This window comes from Echinops telfairi, unplaced genomic scaffold (genome assembly GCF_000313985.2).
Source record: "Echinops telfairi isolate 266 unplaced genomic scaffold, ASM31398v2 ScPeMD7_7469;HRSCAF=8507_0, whole genome shotgun sequence".
NCBI lineage: Eukaryota > Metazoa > Chordata > Mammalia > Afrosoricida > Tenrecidae > Echinops > Echinops telfairi.
Genome location: NW_022111372.1, coordinates 6,827,261 through 6,840,763, shown reverse-complemented (window position 1 = coordinate 6,840,763; position 13,503 = coordinate 6,827,261). Strand labels below are relative to the sequence as shown.

Genomic DNA, 13,503 nt, shown 5'->3' with positions numbered 1-13,503 from the left:
TAAAAAAAAAAAAAAAAAAAAGCCCAAAATAAAATATCCTTTGTCTAAAGGCCTTTGTGGCAAGCAATTAAAGAGAGAGAGAGAGAGCTATTGACTTCCTCAAGAGACATGGAATATTGTCTCCAATGACAGGAAAAAGCAGTTTATGCAGGGTTAAAGCACAATAACATCACAAAGGCATAAAGTGAAATAGAGAATTGTGGTAGGTAATGTGGCTGGACATGTCAGTAAAGTATGATCATAAAATGCATTGTATAGTATGATATCTGAGCAAGAACCAATGGTACCTGTTTGGAAGATGTTCAATCTTCACTGAGAGCATTAATCAAAACCAGCACACTGGGAATTGATGAAGTATCAATGGCAATGTCTCAACAAACTGATGAAGTACTGGAAGTACTCACTTGTTTATGCCAAGAAATTTTGAAGGCAGCTACTTGGCCAGATTACTAGAAGAGATCCATATTTGTAACCATTGCAAAGAAAGTGACCCAACATAGTGCTCAAATTATAGAATAATGTCATTGATGTCATATGCAAGTAATGTTTTGCTGCCAATCATCCAACAGCAGTGGCAGCAGTGCAGTGATAGGGAGCCTCAAGCTGTTCTTGTCTGAAAGCAAAGAATACCAGAAAGATGATTACTTGTGCTTTACTGACTGTGAAGAAACCTTAGACGGTGAGGATCATAACAAGCTGTAGACAGATTTGAGAAAAATGGAATTCAATCTACTTATTTGTGATCATGCAGGACGTTTCCGTGAACCAAGAGGCAGTTGTGAGAAAAGAACCAGGGAATAAGTCCCGGTTTAAAATCAGGACAGATGTATGTGAGGGTTGTATCCTCTCACAATATTCATTTAATCTCTGTGCTCAGCAAATAATATGAAACTGCATTAAATGAAGAAAAATATAACATCAGCACTGGGGCAAGGATGATTAACAACCAGCAATATGCGGGTGATGCAACTTTACTTTCTGAAAGTGAGGAGGACTTGAAGCACTTGCTGATGAAAATGATTCAGGATGGATTACAACTCAATGTAAAACAGACACATCTCCTCACAACTGGCCCAATATCATGAAACATGGAGAAAAGATTGGCTTTATGAAGAACTTCATATCATTTGAATCCACAATAAATGTTTTTAGAAACAGCAGTCAAGAGATTAAATGAACCACTGCGTTGGATAATTCTGCTGTAATGTGTTGAAAAGCCAGGATATTACTTTGAGGACTAAGGCTCTCCTGACTCAAACCAGAGTATTTCCAATGGCTTCATATGTATGTGAAAATTAGACATTGACTAAGGACTGAAGAATCTATGCTTTTGAAATAAGATGCTGATGAATATTATTGAAAGTACTATGAGCTTTCAAAAGAACAAGCAAATCTGTCTTGTTGGAGTGTAGCCAGAATGTTCCTTAGAGGCAAGGATGGCAAGACTTCATCTCACATACTTTAGTCCTGCTGTCAGTAAAGACCAGCCCCTGGAGAAAGACATTATACTTGGTAAAATAGAAATGCAACAGAAAATAGAAACACCTTCAACAAGATGGATTGACACAGTGACCGCAGCAATAGACTCAAACAAGAGAAATTGGGATCATTGAGGTCCAGGCAGTGTTTCCTACTGATGTACATAGGGTCGCTGTGAGTTGGAACTCACTTGAAGGAATTTATGAACAATATATTTTTCTAAAAGGAGTCCTGAGGGCATAGTACTTAAAATCATGGCCGCTAATTAAAAGGTTGGCAGTTTGAATTCAACAATCATTTCCGTGTGTGTGTGTACGGGGAGGAGGGAAGGGGAGAAAAGGCCAATGTGATAGCTTCCATAAGGTTTACAGCATTAGACACAATTACTATGGGGCCGCTCTCTTGTGTCCCATGCAGTCAGTGTGAGGGTGAATCTCTGGACAGTACATAACAAGCTATCAGGCTAATAGTTTGGTTTATTTTGATATGATTTGCTTTTGTCTCTTAATTGAGACATGAAATCAACAAATTGTATAAATAACAATGGTAAATCTTTGAAACCATCTCATGTAAAATTTGGAATATAGGAATTGTTGACAGATTAAATATGAAAGAATGAAGCATAAATAATGCCTTAGTTTTCTGGCTTTGGTAATTTGGCATAAGCCATTTAAATATTTCTGGGAAACGAAGGGAAAAATACTGACAGAGAACATGTGTGATGACTTCATTTTACTTCTGAATCTAGGTGGTGGCCGCGTAACCTTGGAATGTTAATTAAACTGCCATTGTCCTTAAGTCTGTTCTGAGTAATAGCATCCCTATAGGATAGAATAGATCTGCCACCATGGGTTCTTGATACTGTTCATCTTTTTCACAATAGTAATAAAGCTTTATTATATGTACTTCACATATAATACAAGTTAATCATCCCATTAATTATATTAAGTATCATTATGCACTCATTGCCACAATCAATTTCAGAGTACTTTTTCTTGTACACACTGTACACATTTTCCCGCATTCTCAGTTTCCTTGCCCGTAGGAAATTTTTAATCCAATAACTGTATCTATAGATTTACCTATCATGGATTTCATGTTAAAAAATAGTACAAGAAACAAACAGGAAGCCAGTACCAACAACAAGGACTAGTCAAAACCTAGAACATCTCAATCAACTAGAAAGTACGAAATATTAAAAACGGAAACAACTCTGAAAAGGGTTACAAGAGAGATAAAGTGTTACTATTACATTTTAACCGAAATACCGCTCTTACAATGTACTTTACAATGTTCTCTGTCTTTAAGCTCAGGTTGAAGCTAAGGAAAATGATAACAAGTCCACAAAAGCCAAAATAAGACCTTGGGTCTATTCTACCTGAATCTAGCGAATATCTCAAGAGTATATTTGCTGCACTGAACACTAACAACAGAAGATGCGATGAGTTTTGGGAGGATATCAAGTGCATCATTCATGAAGAAAGCAAAAGGTCATTAAAAGGACAAGAAAGAAAGAAAAGATAAATGTGGCTGTCAGAAGAGACTCTGAAACTTTCCCTTAACCATAGAGTAGCTAAGGCAAATGGAAGAATAGATGAAATCAAAGAGCTGAATAGAAAATTGCAAAAGACAGGTGGAGAAGGTAGTCAAATATTATAAAGAAATGTACAAAGATTTAGAATATGATAATCAAAAGATAGACACATACTCCACATATCTTGAACTGAAAGAACTGAAGAAAAAAATCAAGCTTATTGAATGAGGCAGGAAACATCAAAAGAATCTGGAAAGGATACATTGATTCACTGCACCAAAAAGAAGTAGTCAACATTTCAACATTTCAAGAAATAGATTATGAGCAAGAGCTCATGACACTGAAGGAAGACGTTCAAGCTTCACTGAAAGTATTAGGCAAAAACAAACCCCAGGAATTGATGGAATATCAATTGAAATAGTAATTGGCAAACTAACTGAAAGACATCTATATTTGTATCCATTCCAAAGAAAGGTTTCTCAGCTGAATTATCAAATTATAAAATAATATCATTATATCATATGCAACTAAAATTTTGCTGAAAATCATCCAACAACCATTGCAACAGTACAGTGAAATGGAGCTGTGAGTCATTCGGACCAGATTCTCCATTCAAGAAGATACAGAGCAAAGGAAACTATTGCTGATATTAGATGAGAATCTTGGTTGATAGCAGAGAACACCAGAAAGATACTTACTTATAATTTATAAACTATCTACAGCTTTTAACTGTGTGTATTATCATAAAGTATGGTTAGGCTTAAGCAGAACGGGAATTCCAGAACACTTCATGGTGCTTATGCAGAACTTGTACCCCTGGGTTTAAAGGCAATTGTGCAAACACAATATGAAAACACTGGATGGCTTAAAGTCAAGAAAGGTGTGCATCAGGGTTGTATCATCTCACCATACTTAGTCCAACTGTGTGCTGGGCAAATCATCAGAGGAGCTGTATTACATGAAGATGAATTTGACATCGGGATTAGAGGTAGGCTTATTAACATCCATTGATGTATAGATAGTGCAAGTTCTTTGCGCAAAGTGTGGAGGACACGAAACACTTCCTGATGAACATCAAGATTAAAGCCTTCAGTATGTATTACAACTAAATGTTAAAAAGGCTAAAATTCTTACCAAAGGACCAATAGATGACATCATGATCAATGGAGCAAAGGATGGAGTTGTTAAGGAATTTGTCTTGCCTGCATCACCAATCAGTGTTCGTGTAAGCATCAATCAAGAGATCAAAACATGTGCTGCATTAGGTAAATCCACTAACCAAAACCTCGTTAGATTATTGTAAAGCAGGATTTTACTCTGAGGACTAAGTTGTACTTGACCCAAGTCCCAATGTCTTTTCATTTGCCTCATATCCTTGTAAATGTTGGACATTGAATACGGAAGACTGATGTATTTGAATTGTGATGCTATTGAAGAATATTGAAAGTACCATGAGCTGCTAAAATGACAAATCTTTCTTGGGAGAAGTACCAACAGAGTGTTCCTTAGAAGCAAGGATAGCAAAACGTCATGGTCCATACTTTGACATTGTCGGGAGAGGCCATTCTCACTTGAGATGGACATCCTGCTTGGGAAAGTAGAGGGGCAGCATAAAAAAGGAAGGCCCTCAGTGGGATAGATGGATTCACACAGTGATGGACAGGGGTTTGCAACAGTGCATAGGAACAATTGTGGGAATAGTACAGAACCAAGCAATAGCAGGGTCGGAACTGCCTGGATGGCACCTAACAATAACAACTAACCAATTTGTCTGATAGCATCGCTATTCACATACCTTGACTATGTTCAGAAGTGATTTTCTGGAGGTTTAATCCATGCGGCAACCCTCCAAATGGATTCAGTATCAGATCTTAAGTTAAGGGAATACTCAGGTGACAGAAGGCTGTGGATGCCAGTGTAAGCTGAGATTTTACTCTTACTGCAGCAGAAAACCTCATCTTTTTCCTGGGGAGAGTCTTCTGGCTTTAAACTCCTAAATGCTTTGGTTAGTAGTCCGATGCATAACCCACTACAGCACCAGAAATGAAACTCTATGCCCCTGTTCTCCATTCCAGAAGCCATGATGGCTTAGTGATTACACACTGGTCTGCTAACCTCAAATTCAGAAGTTTGAAACTACCAGTCACTCCAAGAAAACTAGGTTTACTAAACTCCTAAAGAGTTATAGTCTCAGAAACCCACAGGGGCAGTTTTACCCTATCCTATAAAGTCCCTATGGGTTGGCATAGACTGTATGGAAGTGAGTTTGGTTTGGTTTTAGTCTCCAACCCACCCCATCCCCTTCCCACATGAGGGTTGGGGGAATGGAAGTCATATTCTATTTTTCAAGAATAGATATGGTGGAGTTGGGACAAGGTCCATGGACAGTCTCACGAGACTCAGCTCATAGCAAGTTTGTTGCAATGTTTTCTTTGTTGAATGTTCTGCTGTCACTGTCCTGATTTTGGCTTTAAAGATGTGCTTTGTAATTGAAGTATGATGGTAAAATAGAAAATTATTGTGAAAAGATAAAGGATGTTGAGATGCAGCACATGTAAGCACTAACTCAGGCTGTCAGGACAGTAGGCAATATGAGTTCTGAGCAATCCTTCTGGGGACCAGGTGTGCAGGCCATGACCAAGCTGTCTGAGGCATCACAAAGCCTCAAGGCTGCTGGGATATCACACAGTCAGAGATGCCCAGAGGCTGCAGGGGAGATGACAGCCTCTGCATGTGGTCCTGGAACACTGTTGCCAGCAAGCATCCATGAAACAATGGCACAAACATTGCCACTCTGGTTTCAGTATAGTTACAGAGCTACAGTCAAGCAGAACATCCCATCAATAAATTCAAAAATGAAAACATTCACATAGGGAATTCAATCTAACATGCTACCATGATCAGCTGCCCTTTAATTTGTTCCCCACACATAACAAAATTGGAACATGGCAATCAGTCAATAGGGTTTTTATTTGCTGTGTTTAAAAAAAAATTTCCAAGACTTTCATCCTAATATGTCCTTGTCTAAAACCTGTAGTGATACCTGTTCATAATCACAGAAACACACATGCCTTCAATAACATGTGACAGTGGCTGTGCATGAGGTACACTGAGCAAGAATCAAAACCAAGTCTCCTGAATTAAGAATGATAATATTACAAATGAACCATCACTGCCTTCACATTATAGCTATTATGAGTTGTAAAGTTGATTTACTCATTCTGATTCATACGTGGCAACCTCATATGTGAGAAGTAAAAATGCTCCATAGAATTTTCAAAACTACAATCTTAAGGAAGCAGATCTCCAGGAAGTCCATCTCACTAGATTCTTGGTGGATTTTTATGCCAAACCTTTAACTGGCAGTTCAGCATTACAGCACGTGAACCACCCAGGACTGCTTGCAATACAGCATATCGAGCTGCTTCAAAAAATGTAAAACCCAACTCTGAAAAACCGCTGCAAGGTTGCAAAGCAAATATCTATAAGATTAAATATATTGATAGGTACGGAGAATTAAACCTTTTAAGAAAATTTTTCCAGAAGATTCCATTAGAATCTTTTCCATAATATTCTAGAATCATTAAATCTAGAGGTAATAAAATTTATATTTCAATAGAATATTACAATTTTATTTCAAAGTTATAACAATATATAAAATACTTAGCAGCTTTAGTAGCACATGAATCATCAAATAGTACTTCTCAAAATTAAATGCAATTTGCCATATTCCACATGCCAAGAATGGTTGATATTCATGTCCTTTATATCCCTTGAAACTAAAATGCTAATAAAATTTCTATACATATACATTTTGATTACGTGGTTAATGAATTTGCTGAAAACTTCAAGAAAAAAATATTGTTATTAACCAAGACATCAGATTATTAAAATATTATTTATAATACTATAGAAAAGTGTGCTATACATTTTGATTTTTAAGTTCTTGTTTTAATTCTTTTTTTTAATCAATTTATTGGGGCTCATAAAATTCATCACAATACATAGATCAATTGTGTAGAGCACATCTATACATTTGTTGCCCTCATCATTCCCAAAATTCGCTTTCCTCTTGGGTTCCCGGAATCAGCTCATTTTCCTTTTTCCCCCCTCCCCTTCCCTTCCTCTGCCCCCCTCCCCCATGCACCCTTGATAATTTATAAATTATTATTATATCTTATATTACACTGCCCGGCATCTCCCTTCACCTACCCCTCTGCCGCCCATCCCCCAGAGAGGAGGTTATATGTAGCTCTCTGTGATCAATTCCCCCTTTCTACACCCCCCTTCCCTCCTAGTATTGCCAATGTCACCCCTGGTCCTGAGTGGTTCATCTGTCCTAGATTCCCTGCGTTTCCAATTCCCATCTGTACCGCTGTGCATCATCTGGTCTAGCCAGATCTGCAAGGCAGAATTGGAGTCCTGGTTTAATTCTAAGTTACTATTCTCTCTATTGGTTAATAAATAACAAGTCATAGTGTTTTTGTATCTTTACCAATAGTTTTTCATCCTATTCTTGAGCAATGAGATATGATTTTTCATTATGCCCTGGGATTCACAAATTTTGTACCTAACTTTGAGTGGAATGACAAATTGAAGTGAGGTTAATGAGAAGGAGGTTAAGTAACAGAGGCAGATATTAGAGCCAACTATTGTAGGATTTTCATTCCCCTCAAACAAAGGATGTGGAAATGGACAAAGCAGTGGAGCAGAGAAATAGAAACAAGACATCAAAGAAGGACGAATTCAAAGAAAAGATGTAGTTTTAATATGGAAGGTAATACAACAGGGATTTTATCTTATGAGGATGAACAGTGTACGTACCACCAGCACTCCCAGTGAATCAACTATGATTCAAAGGGATCCTATAAGAAAGAGTATAATTGCCCCTTTGGGGACAAAGTTATAAATCTTAGAGGGTTCAGAAAGTTTCATCCTTCTCTCTCAGAGAGGCTGGTTAGCAACTCAGAATATTTACACTTGGAAAACATTGCAAACACATGAATGGGTTAAAGATATGAGAAAAACAGTGCCGAGGGCAACAATGGCTGATCTCCTTTAGCTTCCCTATCGCCACGTAGCAGAGGTCAGGTTTGCCTCCATGCACCACCCTTTTTTTTTTAACTACTCTGCCACCAACCATTCCTCTCATTGTTATTGTTCTTAAGTTACACTTAGTCTGTTCCAACTCACAGGGACCCGATGCACAACAGAACAAAGCGCTCCCCTATTCGGTGCCACCCTCACAATTGTTCTTATGTTTGAGCCCATGACACAGCCACTGTATCAAGCCATTTCGCTGAAGGTCTTCCTCTTTTGCTGTCTGACACTTCGCCAAACAAAATGCCCTTTCTCCAGGGATTGGTCTCTCTCGTAATATGTTCACAGGACAAGTATGTGAGACAAAATGTTGCCATACTTATCTCCAATGAGCATTCTGCTTATATCTTTTCCAAGATAGTTTTATTTGTTCTCTTGTCAGTCCATGATAACTCTCAACATTCTTTGCAGAACAAGTTTAAGTGCATCAATTCTTCTTCAGTTGTTCTTATTCAATGTCCTAGCTCACATGTATACGAGGCAATGGAAACTACCACGGTTTGGGTTGAACCCAACTAAGTCCTCAAAACATCCTCACTTTTTACACTTTAAAGAGGCTTTCCACAGCATACTTACCCTTAAATTCACTGTAGCAGATTAAAGGAAGTGAGATACTTCTTTGGTTCCACAGAAATTACAGCAACAATGTCAACACCAGTTAAGAAAACCTCACAGAAAATTGGTTTTCCATTATGTAACCCATTCAAACTTCCCAAAGCACATGGATGATACATATCCGAATGGTTCTACTCAAATATAGATAAACCACTTTTTGAAGGTGATAGTGACTTTTGTGTGTTTAAAGGGATTGTGTTAGTCAGTTTTGTCCAGAGAAAAATATTCATAGACACTCATATGTGTATAAGAAAGAGCTTTATATAAAAGAATAATTGTATATTAAGAATGCATCCCAGGCCAGTCCATATCAAGTCCACGAGTATGATACTAGCCAATATGTCCAATACCAGTCTGTAAATTCCTCTCAGACACATGCAAAACATGCAATGACGCTGAGTGTAAGATCACAGGCCAATGGATGGAAAGTCTTGTGGATCCAGTGGTGGTAGGAGTATCTTAATGTTGGCGTGGGTCTCCACATGACTACCAGATCTAAGGCTCTGGCTGCCATCAGCATTACTTCATGTGGCTTGTCAAGAGGAATATCTCCAGGGAGTGTGTGTGAGTCCAGTATCAACAAGCAATTTATCTCCTTAGCACCACCAAATGAGGTCATCAAGCTGCCTCCTGATTGATAGGCTAAACTCCACCCCTTCAGTCTAAATAGTCTCAAATGACAACAGATTATGTATCTCCCACAGACTACCCATTGTCAACTTAACACTTTCACACAACTCTTTAGCCATATATAATTTTCAAACAAACAATAAAATCATATCTGTACCTAACAGGATCAAACTAAAATGCATACAAATCAATATGTGCCAAATCCCAATTGAAACATAATATCTTATACATGAACAACACAGCAGTATTCTATGCCTCACAATTGCAGTTAAGGGAGCACCTATACCATAATCCCATGAATATATTACACCGCTTATAAAGTTTGTCAGTCAATCATTTCATGTCTTTATTCCCCCATTTTGGGTATCCAATTTCTCTACTGCCCATTTACACCAACCTGGTGCTCTAAGGAGACAATCCTAATCTTTGATGTGAAGAATCTCCATTCCAGTTGGAATCTTGTGTAGTCTGCATCCATAAGCAAAGTCAAATCAGGACAGGCTATGCATAAACTCAGCAGCTAGATGCACCAATCCACAGGCTCAAAAATCTCTTCATCTGGTCGAGTTCTGGTCAATGTGAACTACTTCACTTAGCCTCCCAACGGTGTCCATTGGTCAAATTGCCTTTAAACCATGGTCACTGTCACAACTTATCAACTGCCCTAGCCCCCTTATGGTCGGTCATGAACTTCAGACCAGTGAACCAGCTCTTGTTTTCCCTCTAGTTCCTATAAACCAGGTCCACGTGTGTCAGTGGCCAGACTCAACCCATCTGCATTGCTGCTTATCTCCCACTTCCACATCAACAAGTGGATACAGGTGGTCACCTAGCAAGCATTTCAGGGTGCCACAGGCTCCTCTTAATGTTCAGTCATAGAGAGGAGCTTTCTTCATGGTTCCAGATAAGATCCCAGTAAACCACATGGACATATCTGTCCTCCAGCTAGCCAAAGAAGAAAAACTACCATGAGACAGTGGTTGAACAAGTATCCACTCTCCATCTTTATGATTTGTTTCTCTAGTCCCCCACTCCAAAGGTGCCATACTGTGTTAGTCTAGGTTGACCAAAGAAACAAATCCATGGACACTCTTGTATATATAAGAAAGAGCTTTATATAAAAGTGTAATTGTAGATTAAGAAAACATCCCACCCCAATCCAGATCAAGTCCATCAGTCCAATATTAGCCCTTAGGTCCAATACCAGTCTATAAATTCTTCTCCAGACTCACGAAATACATGCTGTGACACTGAGTGCAGGAAAATCACAAGCCAATGGGTGAAAGTTTTGTGGATCCAGTGGCCCTGGTGAGGGCCTCCATTTGGCTCCTCCAGCTTCAAGGCTCTAGCTCCATCAGCATAGCTCCCTGTGGCTTGTGTCTCACAGGGAGTGTGTGTGTCCCGCCTCCAGCGAATGATTTATTTCCTTAGTATCTCCAAATGAGGTCATCAAGCTGTGACCTGATTGACAGGCTAACCTCCACCCTTTCAATTCTTAATAGTCCCAAGTTGACAACAGATTATATAACTACCACAGGGATATTTTCCTAATTTGAGGACAAGAAAGTTAACAATAGTAGAATGGGGGAAAATCAGGAAGCTTATGGGAAATTCACAGAGATGTTCTTCTGCAAAATTTGAGGAAGAGAGATCACCATTAAAATAGAAATGGCCCCAAATGAAGTTTTTATAGCAAAGGAAAGTTTCAGATGTTTTACAGTTTAAAGCTCTCGAGATGTAATTCCTTTGTCCCTGGTTATAGGAACCAAAGTTGCAGCACAATTATGTGATGTTCATGATGGTCTGTTCATAGGACAAATAAATGTTGTGGATAAACTTTATGCTAAATATAGACTAACTTTTAATAGGATAGGAATTGAAAGCCATACCATCGCTGACTATGAAATTCTTAGGAATGAACCAATGCCATTGCTGCCTTTGGAGAAAAACAGAAACTCTTTCCATTTCTCATGACCCCAGCCCACTTACATTATACTCCTCCTCTACGTCACCTATTACAGATAATGATCCTTTATTAGGACAATCGCCTTGCAGAAATAAAATGTATGGCTCTGCCTCTGAAACATGATGTGCTTTCCAGTGGAATCCCTTATCTAAGTAATCAAATTATTTTAAAAATCTCATAAATAAAAAGGAGCACATCATGAAATTTAGGAAAATATCACCAAAACAGAAAATTTGAAATCATATTCACTGCGATTGTGGTAGTTATACAATCTAGTGTCAATTTAGGGCTGGAGAGGACTAAGAGTGAAAGGGTGGCGTCTAGTCTATCAATCAGGTCATAACCAATGAGGCCTCTGGGTGGCCATGGCCTTCTCCTGAGGAGTCTGGGAACTTCTGTATTCCTCCTTGGAGGGGGGAGACACTTTCTCTTTCAGCTCACTCCCTGAGAGATGCTCTACTGATGAAAATCATGGCACTATGCTGATAGACCCCTTTCCCTGGGAACTGAAGAATCCACATGGAGACCCTTGCTAGCACTGAGATGTTTACAACACCACTGGATCCAAAGACTTTCTACCCACTAATATGTGACCAACTTTATAGATTGTTATCAGACATATTGGCTAATATTGGAGTTATGGGTTTGAACTGGACTGGGTTGCAATGCTTTCTTAATGTACAATTACCCTTTATATAAAACTCTCTTTTATGCACATATGAGTCTCCCCGGATTTGTTTCTCTAGTATACCTGGAATAACACCTTGATCAACATTGAACTTCAGTGGATATATGCAACCATCATTCTAGAACTTGAACAAGTGAACAATAATCTAAACAAAGTCTTGCATAAAGTTCAATGGTACTATTATGAGCTTGCTCCAGATCTGGGACTCCATTCTGCAGAGCAGCCTACTGATATGAGACAAAGGTGTGAAGAAGAAACACAGGAAATAGTTTGGCCTGGAAATTCCTCAACAGGGCAGCCCTGTGTTGAAAACTAAAATCTTACAGACTTATTATCTAGACTTCTTACAGTTATATTATTGTTAAATAAGTGTCTATCAGAGGGAGGAGACCTGAATTTCTTTGAATTTAAATCACTGTAAGATTCACTAAATGATATCAAGTGTACACTAGATACTTCTAATATAAGCTGTCTTCAGAATAATGTAGAAAGCCAGGTTGCACTTATTCAGAGTGACCAGGTCCAAATGGGAAACTTACATGACTTTGAAGCAAATAACACCAAGAGAGACTGGGTAGAAGACTTAATTATTCCAACTGCAGAGGACTCTATTTTTGACAAGGTTTTTTTTCCCTTTACACAGGCTTTTAATACCAAATACCTGTTAGAAAACAGCTGCTGGAATACAGTACTATACTGTATTGTTGCTTCTTAAATCAGCATTACTGACCGGAATTACTTTTTTTTTTCTTTTTCAGCTGCAGTAGCATTGCTTATATATGTTTCTTAAAAAGTGTTTTAAAATTGAAAATGTCTGAACAGAGTATAATTTCATGGAAGAATATGCTAGCCAGTTTTTAAGTGTGAATAAAGCCAGTTCAATGCATGCAGACAACTACTACACCGGAGGACAAGAAGAAACATGGTCTTTCTTTGCCCATCAGTTACAGTGTGGACTCTGTCTAGAAAATTACAATTCCACTTGATGTTGTTGATCAAAATCTCTAGCTTCAAAAGATAGCATTATGAGGTTTGGGAAGTACTCTTTAAGGAAAATAAGTGTTTGTGATATATACTTGTCATTTGACATGGCTCTGTCGATCATTTTATAATTTTAGATATTTTAATTTATAAAAATGAAAACCTTTGTCTCTGTGTATTAAAAAAAAAAAAGAAGAAGCCCAGGAGAAAAGAATTACTGCAAAGTGGTGAATTTCAGCCAGTAGATTTGGCATGTCTTTTCCTGTTGATCCAGGAAAACAAAACCAAACCAAAAAAAGTGCTACTGTTATGAGATTTGTCAAAAAGGAAAAAAAAAACGACTGATAACACACTATTTTCATTTTTTATTTTGACAACTTTTAAACAAGATCGCTGCTAAAAATTCAAGAGCACACAACTTATAACGTTGAACGAAATATTTTCATAAGTAAAATAAATGCAATAACCACTGCTGTGGTTATTACTTCTGCTGTCGTAATAACTTCTTCT

The 13,503-nt window shown here is 38.1% G+C and overlaps 1 pseudogene; it reads left to right on the top strand.

The window, feature by feature from the left end:
• Positions 1-4,169: 4,169 nt before the first annotated feature.
• Positions 4,170-12,727, top strand: LOC101643961 (annotated as a pseudogene).
• The last annotated feature ends 776 nt before the right edge of the window (positions 12,728-13,503 follow it).